The sequence below is a fragment of the Poecilia reticulata genome, linkage group LG18 (genome assembly GCF_000633615.1).
Source record: "Poecilia reticulata strain Guanapo linkage group LG18, Guppy_female_1.0+MT, whole genome shotgun sequence".
Classification (NCBI taxonomy): Eukaryota; Metazoa; Chordata; class Actinopteri; order Cyprinodontiformes; family Poeciliidae; genus Poecilia; species Poecilia reticulata.
The window spans coordinates 11,409,792-11,436,466 of NC_024348.1; the positions used below are offsets into that span (position 1 = coordinate 11,409,792).

Sequence of the window (26,675 nt, forward strand, 5' to 3'; positions counted from 1 at the left end):
GGATGGATGGATGGATGGATGGATGGATGGATGGATGGATGGATGGATGGATGGATGGATGGATGGATGGATGGATGGATGGATGGATGGATGGACGGACGGACGGACGGACGGACGGTTGGTTTTCAAAGCGGATGGATGGAGAAATAGTTTTCTGGATGGATGGACAGACGGATGATAGATGGACGGTTGGTTTTCTGGATATATGGTGGATGACGAATGGATGGTTTTCTGGGCAGATGAATGAATGGATGAATATTTTTCATAATGGATGGTGGGATGAATGAATGATGGTTTTCAGGGCGGTTGGATGGATGAATGGTTGTCAGGATGGATGACTCTTTTAGACATTTGGAAAATATATTTTCTGCACATTATTTTTGCTTTGAGCGTTACTTAGACCTAGAAAACCCTGAATCTGAAATTCCCGACTTTTCCAGCTTGCCTCAGTTCACTGGAGAGGCCATTAGCTCTCTGATATGAACAGGAAGAGGATCGCTGATTGATGTGGGACTGGGTGGGACCCTCACGTGCCACACACATACACACTCAGCTTCCTCCAGCTGTTTCCTTCATTAACATACCATATTTGTATATAATAACAGTCTTGGGAAATTAAATTCTCATCCTTCCTGTCCCACAACAAGAGAAACCATGGCATTGCAGTCTGTCTGGGGGTCCTAAATATATATCTGTATGTTACAGGAAGAGACAATAAGGACAGAAAGTGAAGTGTTTAAGCCCTTTGAGCTTTAGTGGGAGGCGAACAGCCCCACATTCATATGTATAAAGAGACCATGCAGATGTTTGTGTGTGTGAAGAGGGAAGGACTGTAATTACAGAGATCAGAGACCAGGACAACCCAGTTCTCACACTCCAAATATACAGCACAGAGCTGCTCTCTCATGGGTACAAGCCCTAAAAAATTCCCTTCATTCCATCCACACATGCTTAAAAAATAAACCGAACACTGATGAGGTCCAGACAGCAGCGCAAGAAGGAATGCTAGAGCTTCACGGGGCTGGGAGGATCTCTGTGTGCTTGCAGACATAGGAGACCTTTCTGGTACAGATGGTACTTCTCGGCCTCCGATATGTAGGATTATATTTGTGTGCGCATGTGGCATAACGTGAGTCAGATCCTGGGTACACCGAGAGACCGACAGACACGATAATAATCACCTCCACGCTCCCTCTGCGAGGAGACGGAGCCGCACAGGCGCTCAGACAGTCAGACGAGCTGCAGCACACCCACATGTAGCTGCCTGACTGCAGCGCAGCGGCCCTGATAATTAAAGCCCTCGTTCAGGGAGAGAGGCACCAACAGGGAGCCGAGCTGCAGCTAATCCTGACTGCAGCGCTACGATAAGCTAAGCACAGAGGTCCTGCTTAATACACTCACTTTCCCCAAAGTTATGCAAGACAGTCAGAAAAGTAACGAGTGTGCAGAGCTCTGAAAGGGAATGCATTACTGCTTATGCTGACCGACTAATTTACGACTTTCTCGTTGGAAAAAGTAGGAGCACAAAAAAACTGTTGTGGTGCAGCAGGTTACTGCGTTAGCGTGTAAAACTATGTCTCCACATTTCTGAGGTCCCACACTCAGCTCTATAAAAAAGCGTGCGGATTGTGCTGCTGTTTGTTAGTCATATAAACCGTGATATGATCCCTGAATCTGGTTTATCTCTGGTAGAAAAGCAATGTTATGTTTAGACAAGAGCTAATACCTAATAAAACACGTGGGATTATCAACCGTTACACTTTAAAAGGGATAACATCATCATCTTTCAAACATCCCAAGAATGATCTGGAGAAATGGACTCTGGTTACTTATAGCAGCTTATCAACTACACCACTGCGGACAAAGAAGGGAGGTAAAAAAATGTTTTAAATATAATATTAATCTGGAATTTTTAATGTTTTCAAATCACTGAGTGGATTTAAAAACACTCAGTGACCACGGCGTGCTGTAAGTTGCTTAAGGTCAGGAATGGAAAGACCAAGATGCTGTCCACTAATGGATTATTACAGATCATCATTTGTTACTTCTGAAACTTCAGTTTATTTCTTCTGGTGGTTGAGTATTTTGATGAATCACAGTGGGCCATAGCTGCCCACGATTAGCTGAAATCCTCAAATGCTACAAATATACCTTAATATGCATTAATACACAGAGTGGAAGCTTCACACTACCACAGAAGCCATACATTTTTCCTTACCTCTGCTTTTAAAATGGCACAGCCAATCAGCGGCAGAGATAATTAATGGCGCTACTGAATTTGCAACCTCTAGCCCAGTGGTTCTTAACCTTTTTTGAGGTACCGAACGCATCAGATTCATATGTGCATTCACTGAACCCTTCTGTAGTGATGAATAAAATGATTTTTTTTTCCAAATTCAAGACATATGGGTGACCCAACTAGACTCTAGTTGGGTCACTTTAAGAAGATCACTAAGTCTTCTTAAAAGGTAGAGTCTCTGAGAACAGTTCTTCAAAATATAGTCAGTGTTTTCAGTAAAGTTGAGCTGACTGTCCAGGAACAACCCAAGGTATTTAAAATTTGCCACAGTTTCAACAGGTTGGCCATCGAGAGAAACTGGAACCACTTTAAGGTCTTGTTTAGATTATTTAATTAGCTCTACATTCCTAAGATAATGAAAAATTAATAATAAAACTTTGCGGTATTCTGATTTAGAAATGTAATTACATTAGTTGTGTTACCACCCCCACGCCACTAGAGGCAGTAGCAGGGCCGAAAAGATGCGACTAAGGAAGTACACCGAAAGCTACAGAATTTGGTAAAAACTGAGCTTTGCTGAAGTAAATAAAGACACAAGTTCAAATCCATGCTGAGAGTGGAGCTCCTTCAATCAGTGCTCCTCCGCAGCACTGATTGGCTAAACAATGTAACGTGATCCTCTGCAGCAAGTGATGGCAAAGCGGGGCGTCATCACGACTTTACACAAGTGTGTCTTTATCTCCACGGCAGAGGCTCCGCCGAACCCCTGAGACCGACTCACTGAACCCCTGGGGTTCGATCGAACCCAGGTTAAGAACCACTGCTCTAGCCAGTATTTCAGCTTCCAAAGCTGCATTTACTTTTGAGTATTTTAGATATTTTAGAAATTCGTGAATTTCCCGCAAATAATTTGGAATCACCTTCCACAGAAAAATCCGCCAATAGAGTCCACAGTAATGAATATTTCCATTAGTATCAAGACATCCATCGCATAAAATCTTCACCATATTGACCTTACTTTTGTGTCAGGCTATAAATGTGCAGTAAAAATAGCACATAAGTAGGTAATTATGTAGAAAAAGAGAGGAGATGACAGTATTTTCTCAGAGTCATCACGCTGTTTTGCTCGGACGCTGCAAACCTCGGAATGATGAAGCAAGTCGTTCACCTTCTTCCCTCCAGTGAAAGCTTTGAACTTCAAAGACCTGGGCTGTTTATCACCTGACTCAGATGCTTTTCATGCACATGTCTCTGCCAGGACAGTTCAGACTAGCAGAAGAGTTTGTTTTGTGCATGAATGAGACTACAAAGACAGCAATCTGCTAACACCTTGTGTTTCTACAGCCCACCACTTCCTCAGCTAATGAGTTTGTGTGAGTAATGTGCTGTTTTTTTTACTCCTACTATTCTCTTACTCATTTTCGCACTTCTCACCCGGTTTTACCTCTCTTACCTACACACTGATTTTTTCACCACACAACATGTCTAAACTGGACAAAACCTCGATCAGTAAAGCGGACAGGAAAGTAGAGCTGGTTTTGGAATAATTAAAGAGGACAATTAGCAGAAAACATTAGCCAGTTGTTTCAACTCTCAATAGACTTTATAAACATTCAACACATAATCACAACCACTCCTCTCTACACCATTGGTTCAGATCATTCAAGTTAAAGACATTTCAATAAAGTTGGGGTCTGGACTTTGACTAGGCCATGGAAAAATTTAGATTCTTTTCTGGGATCCTTGTCCTGTTGATCTAACTTCAGCAGTCAGTTTGGTCTTGTTGTGGCAATAAAGCTGGATTGGAGCCCAAATGATCATACCTCCACTACTGTGCTCAACAGAAAGCGTTTGTGTATTTGCAGTTGTTTTCTGCTAAAGCAGAAGTGTTGTTGTTCTTGTAAGGTTAGATTTAAAACTTTTTTAGAACCTGATAAGAATAAGATCCTCTTTATTACATCCTGACACAACACTAGTGTGGCTCACCAAATGGTGGATGTGTGCACAACACTAACACAGCTTCAAGTCCTCTAAAAGAGCCTTACCAAGTGATTGTAGGTTAAGTCCTTGCTCTTCTACTCTCAGGACCTTTGGGCCACCATGACACCCTCCAACCTCCTGAAACCAAAACAAAGAAGAACACAGGTCAGGTGTGATAACCCGCAGAAGCAATGTTATGCTACAGATGACGCCAGAAAGCTGCGGCAGCAGTGTGAAGAAGAAGTCGTCCTGTTGTTGTTCGGTGCGAGAGTTTATTCTTTGCTATATGGTTTGTATCTGTATGCGTGCGTGACTCGACGTGGTCGTGGCGCTGTTGGTATGTCGTCGGTGTTGGCTCGTGAAACCACAGCATGTGTCGGTGGGTCAGCCAAACAAGCGGCCTGGCCCAGCGCTGTGGCCATCTGCATGTGCGCCACCCGGTCAGTGAGTCACGGTGTCAGTGCTGGGCTGCGGGCCCGAGAACAGGTGGCACACTGGCGTAACGCTCCACCCCCAGAACACACCTCCACACACACTCTGAGAACACACACACACACAGCATAAGGCAAACAAGGCTACATACACACACACACATTTCACACAAGTAGGCTCTTACTGCTCATGTTTTCAAGCAAAATTGGTCAATAAACATTATATCCCATACTGTTATGGAAACTAACAAATTCAAATTAAATAAAATTAGTGCCTTTCCAATAATTTGTGTATAACTGCTGTCATGTCTTACATTGTCAGACTTCTCTTGTTCCTTTTATAAATAAATAACGAGCATCCACATCAGGATTCTGGAAAAACCCTGTCCTGAATGAACGCGACTCTAATCTGAAAATGATCAGAAAGATTAGTATTGGCCTTCAAACTGATCGTTGTACGCATCAAAAATAATGAATCCTTAGATTCATGGCATTTTGATGCAATGTTTCCTCCAAAAGCAGTAGTCTGCACGTCCTTAAAGTCTCATATCCATGCATCTAAAGTTAAAACCTTTAAATAAATGAAGTTTAACTTTAACATGTTAATCTTAAATTTTGTCAATGTTGTTCATCTCATATATTCTATGTAGTTTTTTTCTCAAGACTTTTTGGTGAGGCAAAAGTAGCAGCTAACTCCAACTAGCTGCGAATATTCCCTTGCTAACTAGTCAGAGGGTTAACAGGTTATTTAGCGTCTTTCATTGTTAAGTGCAAATTTATCGGCATTTGGATGACGTTCGTCTTTGCCACCGGCTCACTTCTGTTGCCAACCCATATGATGCTTTGCCATATCTGCAAAAAAAAAAGCTTCGCCGTACCAGGGTAAAGACTGCAGAGAGTCATATGCAGCGTGAGAAGTTCAAAGCTGCTGTCAAGAGCAACAAACAGACCCCAGAAATGTCACAGTTTTGATCTCCTGCCGTTGCTAAGGCTCACCAGAAAACTAACACTGATCTAAGAGCAGCGTTTCATGCGACAAACTCTGAAGTCGGAGGTTTAGTGGACTTTAAGCACGGTGGTCAACTGCCAGTCTTTCCTACTTACGAATTTCATTTCGACAAAGTCGTTACCATGGAGGGAAATACAGCCGAGAAGGACAAGAAATGGAAAAGAACTAGAGGAAAGAGAGCAACCGACGCAGCTACGATGACAAAAAAGGAAAAACGATTAAAAGAAGGAATGGTAATTGATGTTTTCAACTGATGTAAGACTGCAACAATATCTGTAATAATCTCACAAGGAGTACAATTTGTTCCTCAGTAGTTTTATGCATGTATGTATAAATAACATCCAATTTTCTTTTGTGTATTTCTGTCGCGACACAGGTCTTAAATTCAATTCATAATGGCCTTAAAAGTCTTAGATTTGAGTTGGTGGAACCTGGAGAAACCTTATTAACTCCACTCAATGTGCATTTTTATCACTTTCGTTTCTAATGTCTGAATGCAAACAAACCTCCAGTTTCCTTCCAAAGCTCCAGGTCATTTCTGACGCCTTTGCGCGCCAAGCAAACCCACAGGGCATCTTTACACTACTCTACCTTTCCTGCCTTTCTTCCACTTCTTCTCATGTTCTACCTGCAGGGCTGCACAATAAAGCACGCCCACGCAGCGGCGGCCTCCATATGCTTTCCTACTGAAGCGGAGAACAGAACAGCTTGTGCCGAGTGCGCGACAGTTGTGTCAATAAGAGGCAGAAATAGCTGGCTCAGCCTTCGCCGAGCTTGCAGCCTGGTGGCTAAGATCCCGAACCTTTGAACCAGGGGTCAGAGAGCAAACACCCTGAAGGGGTCACAGCTGTGTGCGTGAGTGTAGGTGTTTCTGAAAGACGTGGGTGCTACCTTAAACAAAGAAACTCAAATGAGTGTGTGTTGAGAGTTGCTTGTTGCTAGGGTAGAATATCTTCTTTTATGACACATCAAGTAAATGTCAGCAGGTTTGACATTAATCACCCTCTGTAAATCAAATGCAGTTGCATTCAAATAGCAACAGATTAAGATTAGATGAGAGAGAGTGTGTGTGTGTGTGTGTGTGTGCGTGCGGTACCAATAGATAGAGTGAGCGATAGCAAGATACAGAAAGTGGTGTTTATCTTTGGTCTGTAAAGGTTAACCAGTGGGAGCATCTCCCTTTGACATTAACCAGCACAAAAAAGGAGGCAGAAGGGCGAAGCAACAAAGAAAGACAAAGTCGGAGTGAAAAAGCCGAGACTGAGACGAAAAAAGCGGCTTGAAGATAAAAGAGGGTGAAAGCAGACGAGATTTCCTAAATGCAGACAAAGAGTTGTATTTAGTTGCCATCCAACCTAAAATCAAACATTGTGTAAAAATAGATAAAAAGATCAAAACAATCCAGGAATAAGGATTTAGCTCTGAGCGTCTGAGCCGAAGCCAAAACAATAAACAGCGGTTAGATTTTTTAAGTAGACAGAAGGTTATTATGACAAAAATCCAAAGTCAAACTGATCTAGATCTCAAATTGAGTCAAACTTTAATTACTTTTTATTTTTTTAACTTTTCTTTTTTTTAAAAGAGAAATTTATTTAGCAGGTTAACTTAACATGGAGACCTTTTACCCTGCGACCCCAATCTTAGATAAGCAAAGACAACAAAGGAACAAATGTCGATTTTACTATTTTAAGGAGAGCTTTGCAGGTATTAGAGACATCTAGTGGTAATACTCCAGAATACAATCAAATTAGTACACCCCCCTCACTCTACTTCTTGTCATTTATGAAAATGAAACCAAAGAGGCTTTTTTTGACACAGAAGGGTCCTAGAGCTGTACCATATCCTTACAATTCATCAAAACAATACCAAGAAAAATGAGCACATACTTGAAAACTGGCTTGCTTACGGGTACAAAAGGAAAGTAGGTTGGAAGGAAATGGCAACAGTTCAGACAAAATATGTGTCAAGAGGCAATCTGACCGCCATCACATCACAACATCAACTTGCAAACCCAGTTTAGCCTTTCCTATCACCACCTTTACATCACTACCTCCTTTGGTGGGTTAGAGGCCTCGACTTCCTTTCATACATTAAACCCGTAAGGCGAGAAACCCTTCGAGAGCTGGGTCAAAGTCTTTTTTGAAACACTTCAGAACCGTGTTGACTGATGAAAATCCACCTTAAGAAAACAATCTTTCAGGTCACTTGGTAAACCACCATCCTAAAAAAACGCCCCTAACTGCTTTTGTGACAGAAACAACTTATCACAACGCTACACACCTAGACGTCTTACCCCGAAAGCATACACAGGGCTTTAGAACCAGTTTTGCAGCCCTCTGTGGCAACAACTTTCAATGTGTCTGTGGTACTTGGCAAGAAACATTTTAAGACTGCTGTGGGACAGGATTTGTTCCACTTTTCTTTGCAGCATTGTTTTCATAAAGTTAGTTTTCACACATGGATGTCCTGTTTAAAGTCACGCCTCTGCATCACAATTACTACTAGGTTCAGACTTTGTCTAGGCCACTTCATTTTGGTTCCTTAGAGTTGATTCAAAGCCAGACCCACTGGTTAGCTTTAGCTCATTGTCCCGTTGCATAATCCAGGTGGGCTTGTGTTTGTGGTTATGAACTGGTGACCAAACCATCACACTGTCACCACCATGTTTGACTGTTGGTATGCTTCCCCCAAAAGCTCTTAGGTTTTTGCCATAAAGTTCTACTTTTGTCTCATCAGTCGACTAAATATTTGCTTAAAAGTCTTAAAAGAGAACAGGATATGAGTAGTTATTGCCTTGGGGTTGTATGGAGGACTTTACATATTCTGGGTTCTTGATTTATCCATTCTTGATGTGCTGATCACATTTAATTCATGGAGCCTTTTATTTTACGACCGAGTCTGACTGGTTTACATGGATTTTATGGATAATTATCTCTGCATTTTTTAATCATTGTCCAATTCCAAAATTAGTTTTAGTAGCACTGTGCACGTGGCATAAACAAACACTGTGTCCAACCACATCTCTTTCACCACTAATGTTTATAATACCTTGCTGTAGAGATAAATGAGCACCTTAATCGACATGCATTGTTTTGCATGTGCGAGCTTGCATGGCGTGAGGAAGGTAACCATGTTTGAGCTGCTCTAGTCCTGAGTCACTCCTGATTCAGCAAGGCTCTTCAAGTTGGGGCAACAGGCTTCATACTTACACCGAGTTGCTAATATATCACAAAAGTTCCCTCCTATAAGCCCCAATGCATTCACCGTCTGCTCCTCTGTGTCTCTACTTGTTTGTTTTTCCAAGTCCTTCAGAAGCACCGAGTTCACCAGCTTCCAGGCAAATATGAAGGAGTTGCTTCAGGCATCTGGGAGCTAATCAAGTGCGAGGACTTGTTTCGCAAACGTGTAATCTCTTGGAATGCCGTCACACCGTGTCCTGAAGGTGTGCAAGAGATTTAGACTCAGGTAAATTGCACACTTTTGCAGGACTGCCATTGTATGACAAAAGGAACTGGTTTCTCAGATGCTTTAAAACTGATCTGCCCCTTTGAATTTGGCTTTAAATTGGGTGTTGGCCATGTTATTTTTGAGTGCACGCACGAGAGAGGCCGACAGTCTGCTTTCCGTCTAGCTTGCTTGTAAACATGCGTGCATTTGGGCGGCCAGAGCTGGCAGAGGAACAGACAGCGCGGAGGAGAGCAGCGCTGGCTGCGGTTGAGGATGTTTGGCTCGGTGAACTTTTGCCGCATGGCTTCGCCAAAAGGTCATGGTCAAAACCAAGCCTCGTTCGCAAAACCAAAACACCCACACCGACTCCCACACGTGAAGAAGCCGATGGCTGGATGAAGTGACAGACGAGGTAGACAGACAGACTTCCTTGTCGGGGACAGGCAAGGAAAAAAAGAAAAATGACACCCACGTGAAGAGGGGGAGGGTGACAGACGAGGCTGAGTCGAGCCCTGTGACGCGCGGCTGGAGAGCGTCTGAAAATCGGCAAAAATGAGACAAAACGACAGAAAACAGGGAAGTGGAGAGGACAGGAAGGAGCAGTTGGTAATAAATCTCGTCTATACAGACACTAATGAAAGCAGGCCGACTGTGGCTGCTGCCAGAATCAAGAGCTGTGAACAGCGCGTTTGTATGTGCGAAAGCGAAGAAAGGGGAGATTTAAGCAAGCGTGCCTAAATAGGGGCTTTATGAAAATAACCCTTTTACCCTGGATGATCCTTCTCTTTTTCACACATAAACACATACAAACGTATACACACAGCAGCTGAGCAGAGCTCATCCCTCACAGCTGTCGAAAGCATTCGGGGCAGCTACACCAGTGACGTCAGCTCTCCAAATAAAACGCTGCCTTAGTCGTCAAACTCATTCGAGTCTTTTGTTTTGAAAAGATCCCGTAACCCAAGAAAGCGCAGGAAAAAAAACGTCGAAATAAACCGCTTGATTCCAGATATTTACGGCTCAGCACACAAACACAAGGGGATTTCCTCTACTTTCCACCTGTTGAGGAAACAGAGCGTTTTGGAAATTTACCAGAATAAGTATCAGCGGCAAAACTCCAGGAATCTAACTGACAATTGATCACTTTTTCTATTTTTTTTGCTTCTGTTTGAGCCGATTACAAACTTGAATGACACAAAAACAGTTTCAACCTCTAAACACAACCCTGTGCAAGCTGCCGATTTAATTTTCAGCTTAAAACATGATTGCTGCAATTATCGGTTGTGCCTGAGCCTGTTTCAAAAGAACAAGCAGTCTAAGAAACGAGCCCTAAGGCATCCCAACAATATAAACACTTTTTTTTTTTTAGAAAGAGAGGAAACTAACACTTTCCTCAAACGTGACAGATGACTGCGATAGCGCCTCGTGGAGAACAAACTCTCATCATTTTTGAACTGAAGGATTTCTTGTGCAACATGAATAAAACACTTGTTGACAGATTATGGGGTTATGGAGATGGACTTTGGATTGCTTTGGGTTAGAGGTGCACCAATTTTCTAACTGATCGCAGATTACCAATCTTTAAAAAGCAGATACCAATTTTTTAGTATGAAAAATTGCTTGCATACGACTCTTCACGCCGATTTTTTCCTAACGTACAGGATATGACTCGTGGAACACCGGACTTGGGAGATTGAGTATTTTACGAGAGAGTACAGTACGTACCAGATATCCCGCCAGCACAAACACACACCGCTCCATCGGTGTCTGCTCAAACAAGATTGACATTTCACTCATTTTTTCTTAGCTCCTCCCATGGGTCACTACACTACTTTTATTGCTAGCGATAGATTTTTAGTTTGCATTTTCCCCCAAAGCGGATCTGCTACACTTTGTTACAGTGTCTCACTTCCTGTCATACTCCTGACAATTGCTGCATAGTCCAGAGACAAATTCTGGCGTACATCATCCGTTTCAATTTTCTGTCAGACAGGATGCCAAATCGGATCAATTGTCTTGACCGTAAACCGACTGCACTTAAGCATAAGGTCAAAAACTGCAGAATTTATTGTTTCATCAATGACTGCATGTTGTCAGGGTTCTCAACAAGCAAAGCAGCCCCAGACTGTCAAGCGGAAGGTATCTTTTTCTGAAATGCTGTTCTAATTTAATGCCGGGTGTAAAAGTTCACACACCCTTAAGAAAATTCAGTCTACATATTTTTCCGAAAGTCTCGGGAATCATTATGACTTTTTTTTTTTTTTTTGGCAAATGTGAGACAGGTCTTCGTTTCTTATGCCAGCAGTTCTTCTGACTTTGGATCTTTCCCTTTTGCCCAGTCTCTCTTTCTTTTAGTGAATCATAAACTCTGAACAGAGGGAATTAGGATTAGATGTTGTTCTGGGTTCTTTTGTGACTTCATATATATAGACGAGTTGTCGAAATAGGAGGTAATTTTGGCAGGCCAATCACTTCTTGATGGGTTTATAACCGTTCCAGGTTTTCCTCTTTGTGGATAATGGGTTTCACTGTGGTTTGATGGAGTCCTGAAGCCTAAAGACCTTTACATACGCCAAAAGAATGTAACATTTCTTCTCTCTTAGGGCAGCGAGAGAATTAATCTGTCATCTTTTTCATGCAGCCCTGGTTTAGTGAGTTCTCACAGCTTGTTCTTGGCACATTATTTGGGTCAAACTTTCTCACATGGTGTCCAGCAACTATTGTGTGGTTGGTCAGAACACTGAAATGTGTGGTTTATTTTGGGGAAGTGGAAATGTTTTCATTTCGTCAAGATTTCTCTTGTAAATCCAGCCCAGGTGATCTGCACTTATACTTCTCTTGAAGTGTGAAAAGTCCCATCTCTACCAACTTCGGTTCTCATTCTTTCCACTAAATCTATCAATCATTGCAGAGTATGTGCAGATCCGTTAGAAGTAGTTTGTAACCATTTTGATCCAGAAAAATATCAATACAAATGTGCACAAAAGTTTTCCAATATTAACAAAATACAGTGTTGCACATGTGGAGTTTCCGTTAAGTAAGAGGTGCAATTAAAATCACAAGAGAAAAAGTTTGTTCCTGCTGTAGGTCATTAAAAGTCACTGCAACAATGGTATATATTCATATTTCAGTCACAGTGTTTTTCCAAATCGATGCGTTTCCCTTAAGCAAATGTATTTCCATAATTACAGTTTGCACAATTAAATGGTCAGTGGAAGGGCAGCTAATGTTTTTATTTTTGCCAATTTTATGTTGTCAGACGAATTCTATGAAACTGATTTATTGATTCTATGGGTGTTACTAGTAAAATTTAATGAAGCTTTTTAAAAATTGTGGTTAATCACAGTTAATTTATGCCTCATAAACGTTTAACAAAAAGAAGAAATTTAAACACAAATTCTCAGAACAACGTTGGGCCACCAGCCTAGATAATGCCAGGTCAAATGCGAACAGATTCAGCACAAAGTATGAACCTGATGTCTCTGGGTTCATACTTTGGATTCATAGTTTGCATGCATGAGTAGAGTTGTCAGGCAAGCCCTGCCAAGCCCACATACCTGAGCAGAGGTGCTAAACTGTACTATCTGGTTGCACAATGCCGTTTAGCAGTCACATAAAAACAAACACTTGCTCAGGTCTTTTTTAACACTGCTGTGTTTGTGTTCCCCACTTAAACTGGAGTGATTTCATACCTATTAAATGCAGAAGACTAGAGGTGGAAAATATTTAATTTGCAAGTGGTGAGCCTTTTAACAATGAACGTGTTTTGTGAGAAAAAGTGACGTGAGGCGTAGTATGCAAAGTGTGCACAAGGGGATGTGTGTGATATGAGCCACATCTCCTACATCTGCTCACAAAGACCTCTTTATCTCACTGAGGCACATGTGATCCCCACATGGGGGCTCCCACCATCCTGAAAAGACCACACACACACACACACCCGCATGCAAAACGCACACATTTGTACTTACAACGTGACAAACACTCAATCACTTTCACCATCATGTAAGCACGCAGTCACATGATATATACATGAGTCGCCCGTGCTTCCCCCTCTGAGCTCCTGTGTCTCTTTCTGCAGTCCACGCTCCAAAGGCGACGTCTGCCTGTCTGTGATCATGCACTTCCTGGAAAGACCAGGCGCCACAGCAGCAAAGCACACACAGACATTACAGCTTTTAATAACATCATTAAATATTGCACTGAGCAAGCAGGCTTACATTTTTTTCCTTAGGTTTCCATATGTTGGGACACCTCACCGGAGATTAAGAAATTAAATCGTACATTTACACTTAATATGCTGGCTAACTGCCTGTAGAAATAAAAGTGAGACTTTCAGTGGCTAGCTTTGTTTTTTCAATAGTCTGCTTGAGTGAAGTATTTATAAATATTCGGCTTCTTGCTTTCTACTCGTAGACATCAGTCTGAATGACCTGAGGTCTGAGTGAAGGATTTAAGGTAACATTAAGGCAAGAGTCAGGCTAATAACTACTGAGTCAAGCTAACTTATAGAAAAGGAAGCAATCGCCTAAAGTAGAGTTACTATCCAATCAAAAATCAAGCTAACATTTAATTAAGAGGTAATGCTTCTTCAGCATCAAGCTAGCAGTTAGTAAGAATAGAGCCAACAGCTGCAAGTGACGCTAATAGTAAATCTAAGTAACACAAGTTAAGCTTGCAACTACTCAGTCATCTCATGCTAACAGGTATTCAAAATAAAGCTAATAGCAATAAATCAAGCTAACAGATAATCCAAGTAGCACCAACAGCTCCTCAAAGTTAAACTTGATTCAGTCATGCTAACAGCTTCTCAGAACAAAGCTAACAGCTCCAAGTCAAGATAACAACAGTACAGTGTTTGAACAACTAAAAGAGGCAGGTAAAAACATTTTCAAGATGGGGTCTAGATTTTTGCAGATTCTGGTAGTTCCACTGTGAATACGGGGGTCCACCGTAAACCCATGTTAACGCTAACCTCCACAGAGTCAGACTAACAGTTCCTAAGATTGCAAGCAACAGCAAAACATAAAGGCAATAGCTAATCAAAGATCAAACTTGCCTTGCTAATAACTAGAGTTATTCAGAGTTTGTCTAACACCTAATTAAGTCAAACTGAAAGCAAATCAGAGTTAAAGTGACATCAAATATGAGTCAAACTAACAGCTCATTTAAATAAAGCTACTCGTAATCAAACTAAAATATATTCAGAGCCATACTAACAGTTTTTCCAGAGTAGTCGCCATGTGATACAATCAAAACTGAAAGAATTCCTTGAAATTCGTCTGAAGACTATTTTTAAACTTCATTAATTTTAGCTGAAATGTGCAAATTTCACAGCCTAACGTCCTATGAAATGTTATACTGAGGCTGCAAATCTATTTGTGCTGCAATGGAAAGACTCTCCCGATCATCTTGTAATCACAGCTGTAATCCTCTTGCACAGGAATCTGTGAGCAGCCTGCCTCCTGAACACTCGAGACATTCGCTTACTTTATGCTAATGTCACATTTGATCCTTCTGAGGTCGTCTTTACTCGAGGTGTGAGCGAGCATGAGCTCAACGCGCTTGTGTTTGGGCGCGTAAATGTGTCCTTGACCAGCTGCGCAGGGCAGAGGAAATGAGGCGGAACCCAATCTGGTCCACACCTGTCTCCTGAGGGAGGAGCCTTGGAGGGGCCCCAAAACACACACACACACACGCACGCATGCACGCACACACACTTTCTTTAGTGCACTGTTCACGTTCTGTATGTGCAGATAGATTATGCATGCAGTCGTCAGCTTAGAAGCTTGGATCTATTAATATATGCACGCAGGCAGTTTTATGTTCCTGCATGCTTCATGAGAGAGCGATGCATTGATGTGCATGTGTGCCGGTGCTGTATGATGGAGTGAGAGGAAGGAAGAGTTGCTAAGAAAGCGACGCGCATTAAATATAGAGGAAGAAAGGATGAAAGAGAGACGAGGGGGGGAAATCTGCTTTTGGACAAAGAGTCTTGGAAGAGGAAAAGGGATGAGGTGGAGGAGCGAAGATGAAGAGATCGAGGATGACAGTCACAGACGCACAAGGACAGAGAGAAAGAGAGAGAGAAAGAGAGAGGGAGATTGAATTAGTAAGGGAGGAAGAGGAGGAGGGTTACTCTGGGACGCACGAACCCGGTGACATGACACAGATGCAGCGAGCTACTGAGAGGAAGAGGGGAGGGGAGGGAGAGCTTATGGATTCTGCTGCTCAGCTATATTCTGCTGCAAGAGAGGAGGATGACCGAGTCACACGGCGAGCACTGCGTTTAAAAAACCCCAATGTGACACACCGACAGATTATATTTAGCTTAAAGCAGACAGACTGGTAGGTTTAATAATCATCATCCTGATGGGCTGGCTATTAAGCAGATTATTTGCCAGACCTAAACGTCAGAAATTCACATTTCTAGACTTCGAACTCAGAGGCAGAGAGCAGGGATACATTTTCTTTCTTTTTTTATTTTTTTATTGCAATGTCCTCCAGATGTAGCTACTTTCAGGAAATATTTACGATGACGTAGACCAGCGAGCAAAGCCCGGATTTCGGAGGAGGCAGAGGAGATATTTACGAGTCTTCCTGACATTTAAACCGATAAGCCTATCAGGTGATGATAAAAGCACCGATTATTTTCTAACAATGCCACCTGGCAGACATGCTCAGTAGACACCAGACAGAAAGCGAACTGTCTGTCATTTAAGGCGATACGCTGTAAGGAACGGTCAACACTGAAGTTTAACGAGACCTTGAGAAATTGTGGCGTTCAATATACACTAACTGTGAAAGAGAGGAGTACAGATTTAGATTCAAGTACAATAAAATATGGTGGTCAAAAAATGTAAAGCTTAAAGTATTGTTAGACTTTTGTCATTTGCATAGAAGTGATTAAATTATTATCATTTTTAAAGTATTTTAAAAGTCACGAATGTAAGGATTGAATAAGCAATTAAAAGATTTCAAGTTTTATTTTTACCAGCTTGTGTTCTGGGTGTCCTGGTTGCTAGGTAACGGGACCGATGCCAAGAAAACGGCGGGAATAAATCTAAAGACTAGATCGCTCAATTTCATAGTCACTAACTTCCACTCTTGGCAGTCAAAAAAGGGTGATGTCCTTTAAACAGGGATAGGGTCTTCCTACCATAGAGTGAAATAATCCTAATCATGGTAATTGTTCTAATTTCCAACGTTAAGTAGTTTACAATGTTATATGTGCATGTAAAATGTAAAGAATTTAAAAAATAGAGCATTTTCCAGCTAAAACTCTCTCCCAATTAGGGAGCCTCTGCTCCTGACCTGGTGCAACTCTAGTATGGGAAAAATTTACAAGTGAGAGATTTAAATCTTAGCTCCCGGAAAACTCCACACATTCCCATACGGATGGCATCATGAAGACGGCCGGGCAACTACGAGCTCAAAGCTGCTGCCTCATGGCTCTGGATCAAGCAGAAAAACACCAGCAGTGGCACTACAACCCAACCAACCCGTCAACATTTTTCAGTCAGGATTCAACATGATATACAGGACATTCAGTCATAATGACAGTAATAGAAAATAATATATGGACAGAATGTGCCCGTCGTCTCAAGCGTCTGTCTCTTCACTGGATGGTAATTACAGAGACGGGGGGGGGGGGGGACACACACAATCTGACAGTGATGTTTAAAAACGTCCCGGCATTTTCATGCAAAGCAGATTCTGCGCTCTCTGCAGCGTATAGAAAGTGATATATAGCATCTTCGCTACTCAATAACACATACGCCCACGCAGACAATCCATGCACATGATCTCATTTCCAATCCCATGCAGAACACTGTGCTTCCTCCCACACACACACACACACACACACGCACACGCACGCACGCATCTATTTTTCTTCCACAACAGAATGCCAGAAAACATACATCTATGCACATGGAGGCAGGGTATGAGCCCCCCACCAACCCCAGATTCATTTCATCACCAGGCCGTACACCTGCCAGCCCCACAGCAAGGTCGCACACCTCAATTACCCCGCACACGCTTGCACTCGCATAAACACAGAGCCAGGCTGGGGAGATAAGAGAGGAGGGGACAAGAGCAGATTTCATGCTACCCTGAGCACTGGCTAGCATGCACCGGTGTTTCTGACATTTTATTTATGATGTGCAATGTTCTGTACCTGCCCTGTCTTCCCCCTTCTTTATCTCCCTGTCTGAGTGTGTCCCTGCTTCAGACGACCACATAAATTGCTTTTATCAACCGGCCATGTGAGAACTAAGAGATTACAGCACGCGAAGCGCACAACTGCGCACGGAGAAACAGATTCAAGTGTGAATAACAGCAAGCGCCTTTTAATGTTAGATGATTATACTTTTAATCCCGATTTTAAATTAGACGCCGCGTCTCTCCATCAGCCGCCTGCAGCAGTGCAATATGAAAGGTAACAATCATCATCTTAACATAACACAGCCTTTAGAGCAGGCTCCAGCTTGAACGCTAACGCATCTGACAAATGCAATCATGAAACCCAGCCATATTAATGCGCTGCTGGTAAATACAATCCCCGTATTTGCAGTTGTACTGCTGCTCAGCCGTGCAACCATGGGAGGCAGCCAGCTGTGTTTGCACTGCGAGCTAACATAGCTGCCATATGGCAGCAGAGTACAGGACACCGAGCTCCTGGAAGCTGCAAACAGTCTGCGCTCTGGCAGTGCGAAGGGCTCTGGTTGTGTTGGACACTTCTGAGGGGATTTTTTTGTTTTTTTTTTTGCTTTTTTGCAGGGGGATGTTGGAAGACTCCAGTTTGAAAACCACCTACATGCTGGAATGTGGCTGTGAATGTAGGAGGGTGTGATTTCTTTGCGGTTATATTTAAAAACGGTTTGGATGTTTTTTCTAAAGTGAGGTTCTGTAAAAAAGTTATGCTAGTGTTTTGTTTTTAGAATGTAAAGCAATTTGAAGTGAGTTGTTGATGAAATGTATTATAAATAAACTCGGCTTGACTTTAGGGTGCATTCACACCAATCAAACATTTGCATTTGCCTAGAAAGTTTGGTTCCTTCGGGGAGGCGTGAATGCTCGATCGAATTAAGATCTGGACCAAAAAGCAAACTCTGATCCACGGGTGCATGGCATTCTGGGTAAATACAACCAAAGCTAACATGCATGTCTAGTACTTTTGCTCGAAATGGCTTGCGGTATTTTGCCAAAGACGAAAACAAAATTCTACAACCGCTAAAATTTGACGCTACAAAATTTTTGTTTGTTTTTTGTGAAGAAGGAAGTTGCACTCAGTGTCTTCTGTATTGTTCCCTTCAGTGTGTCATGGTGCAGCGCCACCATAGCCAACGAGGTACCATGTTGCTCAAAGGATTTGGGTCGTTTGACACAGTGCAGGTTAAAGCGAACTCCACCAGATGAAAATGTAACAAATGTTGCAATTTTGGTCCCAGTCGAACAGAGTCTACCGGACTATCAGATGTGAAAACACCCTGAAATCTGACTATTACAGAACCTCAGAGAAATCTACAACCACATACTCCATCCAAATCTGACCGCCATTTGTAAAAACTAAGCAGAGCGACAACAGCAGACTAAACATAATGTTCAACACATCCATTGTGTTGAGTTCGTGTCACGTGTAAATCATTTTACTTTTTGGATTCTGAACCTACCTACACGATACCCAGTAGGGTTGTTACTCCATTGTCATGGAAAATCACCCAAACTGTGTAGAGTTGAGCTAAAACAAGCAGTGTTAGTGGGAAAGGGCCACAAATAAAGACAAAAGAGTTATCAAGTGCCGGCTTTTATATAAAAATACTTTAACTACCTATAAACTTTCACCCCTCTTCAAAAGTCCTCCAAAAGCAGAAGCGGTTTGTCAGACAGAACCTGAGTATTTCAGTCCACTAGTGTTATTTCTGTTGGGTTTTTCAGGCTTTACTGAAAAAATTGGGGCGGGTTGCAAAGGCAGAGGCAAAAAGGTGAGAGAAAACACACACAGAGAAGCTTGTAATTCAATACATCAGAGATAAAAATCTTGAGGGAGTAATTCAGGCTGTTTGATCGACCAACCACGCCCAATGTACAGTCATAGAGACAATCCGCACAAGCAAAAGCACTAATAAAGATTGGTGGCTAATTCTCTGAATTTAAAGCCATCTGAGTGGAGCATGTGTATGAAACGATGCGGAAAGGAAGTTTAATTCCTCCAAGGCCACGACTTTCAGATTGTTACAAGTTTAAGAAGCGAGAAATGCAGATAAAAGGCAGGAAAAGGGGCAGACAGAAAGGAGAGACGACTGTGAACAGATAGGGGGCAGGATGCAGAGCAGAGGGAAGGTGAGGGAGGGCACAGGCACACCAAGGAGGGATGAAGGACTTCTCGACACAGATCGTGTTACACGTCTGGGGACAAACATACACACTCAGACCCATAAAGGCCTGAGTGTACCCACCGGCCCCCAGACACTGTCACCCAGAGAGACACAGCTATATCCTCGTAAAAACACACCCAGTCAGACGCAGCTTTTACTGTTTTATAAGGAAAAGAGGCGGAGAAGACCGAAAAACAAGGCTAAAAATGTCCAAACCCCGCAGCAGAATTATGCCCAATGTGACGTTTGAGCGATACACGAAGAAGAACTGGAGCGAGAGGCGTTGCTGGACGCATAAAAGCGGAGCCATCATAGCTGTTACACAAGGCGGAATGGTCAGGGTTCAGTGTGGAACTGGGTTAAAGGGAGGAGTGATGCAAGACTCTGGAGCGTGTCAGAGGAAGAGCATAAAAGAAAGGGAGAAGCAGCATTAAAACAATAAAATCCTCGCAATTCAAGATGCGCAAAGCCGAAAGGTCCTGACCTGCTACTCTTCCGTATTAAACATGCGTTTCCATAGAAACATAATCAGGTTAATGCATAACTGCTAGACACCTGATCAATGGCGGCCACTGTGGGGTCACTAATAGGTCGTGGCTGATTTGTGCATGGCTGTTTCGCATGCATCACTTAAAAAAAAATGTCAATGAGCACTAAGCTGATTACAGAAGTAGAGCGGGTCCAGGGTTGAAACTGTCGTACATAACTGGTTCCACTTAACATTTGATATTAGGCTTTTATACACAGTGGGAATGTCTGCAGATCCTGCAGACACCGCATCTACTGGTGAGAACTTTTACACTCAGCTTCCCACATATTCCACTACAAACTGAGTTGCAGACACAAGAACGCTTACATGTGCACACACACGCACGCACACACACACACACACACACACACACACACACACACACACACACACACACACACAATGGGAATCTTTGGGTTGGAGAAACGTCACTCATAAACAAATAAGGGCAAAACAAAAGAGGGCACAGTAAAACCAGAAAGCTTCAAAGAGGCGGTGAGGGTTTGCTGGATGCAATTACAAAGCAGAGTAAAAGCAGTCGTGTCTCTGCGTCATTATGGGAGTCTGTTCTGTGTGCTACCCCTACAGATTCTGTTTGTTGTGGTATATATTTCTTGTGCTTGGTTTTCCAGGAGCGAAAAAAAAAAGCAACAAAGACAGAAATTAAAAATTACATAAGTAAACTCATATCGTCACATTTTACTGTAATTTAATGTTACAAAGCTGGATCTTTTCATTCTTCTCTTCTTTTATCAAGACCTACAAAGAAGTATTCTTGCCTGCAGTGATGATATGTCAACCTTTCTGCAACTTTTAACAGGCGTTATGTAAGAAATGTCCTAAAACTACACACAAGTCTCCTGATGACTAAAACGCAGTCATAAAAATCGGATGTGCGTGCAGACACACCATTGCAACCATCGTTTATGGGCTGGTACACAGAGGCTAATCACACAATATCTGATCATAAAGCTGTTTGAGAGAGTGATGAATTTATTTAGTCTGTCCAATGGAGACACACCTCTCCTAACTAAAGCTGTAGTTACATCATTCACCAGTTTATTATGTAACAAGCCAGTTACTCTGTAGTGTTGTTCAAAAGTTTCATTAAACATTTTATGGCCTATATATGGACTATAGAGTCTACTAGGTCACAAATGGCTCAGTGAAAATACTTTACGTAAGTGAAAACAGACAGACCAAGCATGCTTATAGAAATAGTGGCATTCCAACATTAATTAAATGTAGTTAGCATTAGCAAGTTAAATATTTTACACGTCACATGCTAACATCAGTTTATTAAGAAAAGTTTGTTGCATATCCTATTATTACACATATTCTGCAGGGTTTAGTATTTGCATGGCATCAGCTACATATATATGCTAATTCTAACATTAGAGTGCAGTTAGGCTTAGCATGCTCAAGTTTTCAATGCATTAGCATGGAAATATTACTGAAATATCTTAATTAATGCTTAGATTTCTAATTTACACAAGCAAATTCTAATGCTAGATTGTGGTTATTGTGCTAAACATTCCATGCCATTAGCATTTTAGATTTTACTTACAGATTAACCGCAGCATTTAATGTTTAAATGCTAATACCGACTACTAAGAATAGCATGCTAATACTAAAGTGTGTATACAAGTAATACCAAGTAGCTAAAGCTATTTCTTTGGAACTGCATTGCATGATAACCTTAATATTAATGTGCTGTTAGTATTAGCATGCTAACAGCTAACATTTTAGACGCATCTCTCTGTCAGCACACTTGAATCACATAATTAGGTCATGCATAGGGCTCAGGAAAGCAGCACAACCATATTTACAGCCCAACCAAGGTACTTGTGGGGCCAAAGAACCACAGTCGCTAGTCAATAGCTACAATCTGCAAATACTTGAGATCCCCCTCTAAAAAGACTTAATAACTACATATTTTAATAGTTCAAATATACCTAAATATACACAGCAGAAGCTAACATCTACAGTTTTTCTCATCTCCACTCTTTGAGATACAGCTAGTCAGCATCAAAGAAAATTAACGGCGCTCCTGGATTGGCTGATTTGCAAACGACAGGCGATAGCATGTCCAGTATCATTGTGCTTAGATACTTCAGTTTCCCAAGCTGCATGTTTTTTTTTTGTTTTTTTTTTTACAATATTTATCATCTATAAAATTCAGCGAATTGGGAGATTTTCCTCTAGTAATTTTGAGTTGTGTTAACACAGAAAAATGGGTGAATACTGAACTGATTCAGGTGTGTTATATAGGACACAGCCTCGCTGTAATGAATACAGAAATGTTGTAGCTTGGTTGCTCATATTATGTGGTTAGTATTAGCATGTTTTCAGAGCTAGCAAGATAAAGATTAGGAGCATGTTGTAAAAGACAGCATAATAAAACCCATATCACTAAAGTGCACATTACAATGGAAATGAGTAAAGAATAAAATCAGGTCCGTCATGCATTTTTCAATGAATTTGAGCAAAAACAGATCAGGCTAACTTATTTCAGCAACAAAATCATGCCATCCATCACCTCAGGTTTAGCTAGCTTTCCAAGTGAATCCAGCTGGCCTTTATTTCTGCAACATAGCCTGTCTGGTGCACAGTTTTGAAGCTGCATCTGAATACGAAGGCACCTGCTAACCATATCTGCTTCTTAGAACTAAACATGGCGAACGTGATAAAACGAGCGAGAGAACCAGTGGACACTTTAAACACAGCTTGAGCTGACTGGAAGCCATTAACTTGAGTCAACAAACCATACATTTCCTCCATCACACAAAGAAGCCACATGCTCTCTCAGCATATTACCTCTGCCACTGTGTGCATGCAGTCAGCCTCTCAGTATGGCTATTTTTATTTCATGCTCCTACACATCACTTCATCTCCAGTATTTTTTCCCCCTTCTTCCACTCTACCTTCTCTAGTAGTTCATAGATATGCCTGGCTTTTCTTTCCTCCGTCTTTAATCACATTTCTGTTTGGTTCCTTTGTCTCTCTCTCTCCCCCGGCTAATCATACGCAGCTACCTACAGACGATAGCCTCTCTGTGCTAGATAATGGCTCCAAGGCCAAAACTAATCTCCTTAAGCCCTTTGACCCTACATAATTTAATTAGCCACCCCAGCCTTTTCATTTCTTTGAGTGAGAAATCAGTGCAGTCGTTGATAAAGCAACAGAGGAGACCGTTTAAAGAAGAATGCAAGGTGAAAGTCAGATTAGAAACAGAGGCCAGACCCTAAAGGAATTGGTACAAATTAGTGATTAGTCTGCAACAAAGGACTATATTGCAAATAATATGAGTTGTATTTGAATTATATCATACAGGAACAAGGCACTCCATCTTTGCAGTCCTGATCTGCTCAAGCTCTTAGATTTCGTCAGTCACCACATTACTTCACCTAAACAGATTTATTTATCAGCTAAATTATCAAAGAGCCATTTCTTTACACGAGCTTGTCTCAATATTAGTTGGACACGACCTGTTATTAGCCAAGCTCCAGACACAACCGAGCCACGGCGCCAGCCACCCAGCCGTCCTCCCCTCACCTCTACCCCTGAACCTCCTCTCCTCCTCTTTCCTGTCTGCTCTGCTCTCTCCCTGTTTTTGAAAGGCAAAACAACCCACCCATCCCCCCTTCTTCTCCTCTCTCTCTCTCTTTTTTGGGCTTCTTTTTTTTTTCTTTCCAAGGCAGGACGCTCAATCACCCTCCTCCTCCTCCTGCTCATACCCCATTCCAATGAATGCACAATCTCCCCCTTCAGCTGTTTTGGGTGAGGGGGACTGCCCCAGGGCTGAGTAGGGGTAGAGAGGAGTGCAGCGCACATGCACAGACAATTTCAATCACCAAAACCACACTACCCTGCTAGCATGTGTGTTTGTGCACATCTGCAGAGAAGCAGGGGAGCATGGTGGCTGACAGATAAGGGGGTGAGGGGGGCGGGGGGGAGTCGTCCTAATGGCGCTCTGTGCAGGAAATGGCTTGTTGTCGAGCTTCGGAATCAACCGTCATCAGAAGGCGCACGTCCATATTTATTCCTGCATGCATTCACTTACAGTTCGCAGGGTCAGTCCCTCCCCCAACTAATGACTATGCAAAATTGCTGCCTAGAGAGGAAAAATAATACGGCCATTAAGGACTTTCTGTGATCTCTCCCGTCACATTATACATCCGATTACAGCGTAGTTTTTAACCAAAGGCTCGTTTCTTTTCATGTTTTCTGCAGCGGCATGAGGGCACACCGTTGTTAGTTAATTATTTTTCACAAAAGGTTCAGTCTTAACATTCACGGTGATGACAGTTTGATCTCTGCACATATCAATTTAATGTACGATCCTGCTGAAAAACTGTCTGTCAATCATGGATTTATCATTTTATACTCCTGTCCAGTAGGTGGCGATAAGACAGAGGTTTGTAGCTTTTTCTTTTTTTGAAGTTCCTCAGATTTTCTTATTCTACTTTTGGACACTGTCTTAATTTTATTTGTCTGTTGCGTCTTTAGTACCACGTCTTGAGTTGCAGTTCTTCTAAATCACCCAGGACTTATCGCCGTATTCATTCAACATGTTTACAAGTTTCTGAGTTGAAGTACTCGAACATAAGAAACTTATAGACACCCTCAGACTTGTACAGATCACTAAAGTTCACTAAAGTACATCACATCCATCTTGTAGCTGAGCAGAAGGAATAATATGGTTTCTGAGATTTAATCCAATTTAAAGACATTATTTAACCTCTAGTTTGTTTCACTTCACTTCTGCACAGATTGGTTAGCCTGAGGTTCTCGGTTAGGAAATAGAAAATTCATTTTGTTTAAAATATACGGAAAACAACATTTTAAAATCTGGAAAAGAGAGCTAGCTGCTTTACCGACAATCTTTCAAGCAAATCACTGAAGTCTTAGGAAAATTGATAAAAGACTCATTTTGCTCTTATTCGGTTATTCATCATCTAGAAGAAATGTTGAGTCTTTTTAACCACATCGCCAAAAAATGTGTGTCCAGAAGTGAGGACAACTGGAAAAGAAACGATAAATTCAGAAACAGTTATGTTATAAATATCCGTTAATTTAATAAAGGAAAGTTTAAGTTGATTGATTTTCAACATTTTCAAGTTCATTATAACCATTTTTATCGTCACATAGAAATGGAGAGGCTACACGTTATTGTTAGCATGATCACTTATGCTAGCTCTTCTATATGGTAGCACAAGTCAACAGGTTTCCTCCGATGACCAGTTGCTGAGCAAAAGTGAGATTTTTTGAAGATTTCGCAACAAGAACCATGTATGGGGATAAAGTACTGGCTCTAAATATTGGGTCCAAACTTGAGAGTTGGGCTTCATTAGCCCACTACCAGATTTTCACCCACATTTGCATGTTGTTTAAAAGTCATGACTATGATTTGGACCTATTTTCTCTCTGTTATACCACACACTTTGCTCATTCAATGAAACGTCTTTCAAGAACAAATCCAGCTTAACCTGACATTTACTTGCTTTTGTAGTGCCCACAACAAAAAAACAAGCTGAACTTTTACAAAGATTTAACTTGTTGTTTCAAGCACTTTGAGGATATTTTTCACAAACCTTTGAGAGGTGAAGTAAAACACAGAATCAGAAACGAAAGGCCCAATCCAATCAAACCAAGCATGGACAACCAGCCACATTTTGCTAACAAGAAACATTTTTTCCCTTACAAGTCAATCCACTTGGATTGTGGAGTGATGCAAATTGAGCAAACCGGGCAGACATCTAAGTCGGCTGCTACTAGACTTAGAAAGACCTGTAGACCGGAAGAAGAACCGTTTTACTGAGACCCTCAAGAACCGAGAGTCAAACGACCCAATCTGGTTTACTGAGACACAACAACTACATCCGGTAAAGTCAATTAAATAAAATTTTGATAGATTATGTCAGCATTTATGTATGTAAATTATAATTTAAGCTAGCCTATCTGATGCACTTCACCGCATTCTTTCATTTAAGATCTTCGTTTTGTCTCCTACAAATCTTTTATTTATTTTTTTAAGCCAACAGTTCAGTGAAAAAGATTAATGCAGCATTATTTCTGCATGGTTCCTGTAATACTGCATTTTCCTAATTGGGCAAGCCTTCGTCCGACTGAGAGCACAGCTATGATGTATTCCAGTCCGCAGCAGGCGACCCCGGCTGAACCACGCCTGGCCTGAAAACTACTGGATCAACGCAGCTGGACAGGAAGTAAGTGGAGAAGAAGGAAACAGAAAAAAAATTATTTTTTTATTTTAAAATCGAACAGAGAAGATATTCTTCCACTGGGAATAAAGTAAAGTAGAGAAAGAGCAGGAAGTGTCCTAAAGGGGAAGGGAAATAGAAAGAGCAGGGGCTAAAAATGTAATGGAGATATGGATTTTGAGTGTGGAAATATGCAATGTGTCGGTGGAGAGCTTGTGAGTACGGAAGGGATCGGTTTACAGTGGTGCGTGTGAAACGTCTTTCTAGTAGCGCTATTATTCCAGGAAGGTTCGCGTCGGGCTTAATTAGGACAGGGACGTGCACGCTCAGTCCTACGACGTCAGGCAACGTCGGCTGCAGGCAGACGCCGGCACAAGTGTTGAGTTTCTCACACACTCGCTGGCAGAGGGAGGAGGAGCGCGCGCGCACACACACACACA

General features: G+C 41.8%; 1 protein-coding gene across 3 annotated transcripts in view; it reads right to left on the reverse strand.

Annotated features, from left to right (window-relative positions):
- kdm6ba (lysine (K)-specific demethylase 6B, a) overlaps positions 1–26,675 on the reverse strand; it is a 109,832-nt gene that overhangs the window by 29,333 nt on the left and 53,824 nt on the right. For all 3 annotated transcript variants that reach the window (XM_008435559.2, XM_017310482.1, XM_017310483.1), the window contains one exon: positions 4,285–4,357. The gene's annotated coding sequence lies outside the window, so the exon portion shown is untranslated. The remainder of the gene's footprint in view (positions 1–4,284; positions 4,358–26,675) is intronic.